Below are 599 nucleotides of genomic sequence, written 5' to 3'. Positions count from 1 at the left end.
TTTTACCAAGCTGGTCTTTCACTTTTCTGCAAATTAAGTATTTGTTCACAGCCTTAAGTATGTAATTAAATCATGGAAACAGATCCTTCAACCCAACTCCCCCATGTGACTAAATTTCCTACTTGAGATCATTATCTTGAGCTTTGGCTTGTATCACTATCTACCTTTCCTATCTAAGTATCTGTTCAAACATCTCTTAAACATTGTAATTATACCAGCATCTACAACTTCCTGTAGCAACTCAATCCACATATCCATAACCTCTTTGCCAAACAGTTGTCCCTCAAATCTCACTTAATTTTAGATTTTCCTACCATGGGGAAAATTACTGTAACTATTCATTGTACCTATGTGCCTCAAGATTTTATATGCCTCTATTTCCTCAAACCTCAGCTTCCTGCACTCCCAAATTTTAAAAAAGCTCTAGTCTCTCCTTACAACTCAAACTCTCCAGCTCTGTTAACAATTTTTTTCAATCTTTTTATTAATATCAACATGGTGAGATTGATACATAATTATTGGGATTACAAAATTAAAATGAGCATAAAAGGATACATAGACAATAAATACAATATAGTTAAGTCTTCCCAAATCATATG

This window comes from Hypanus sabinus, chromosome 23 (assembly GCF_030144855.1).
Source record: "Hypanus sabinus isolate sHypSab1 chromosome 23, sHypSab1.hap1, whole genome shotgun sequence".
NCBI classification, from domain to species: Eukaryota; Metazoa; Chordata; class Chondrichthyes; order Myliobatiformes; family Dasyatidae; genus Hypanus; species Hypanus sabinus.
The sequence above is the reverse complement of the archived record's forward strand: the minus strand, read 5'-3'. Positions refer to the sequence as shown.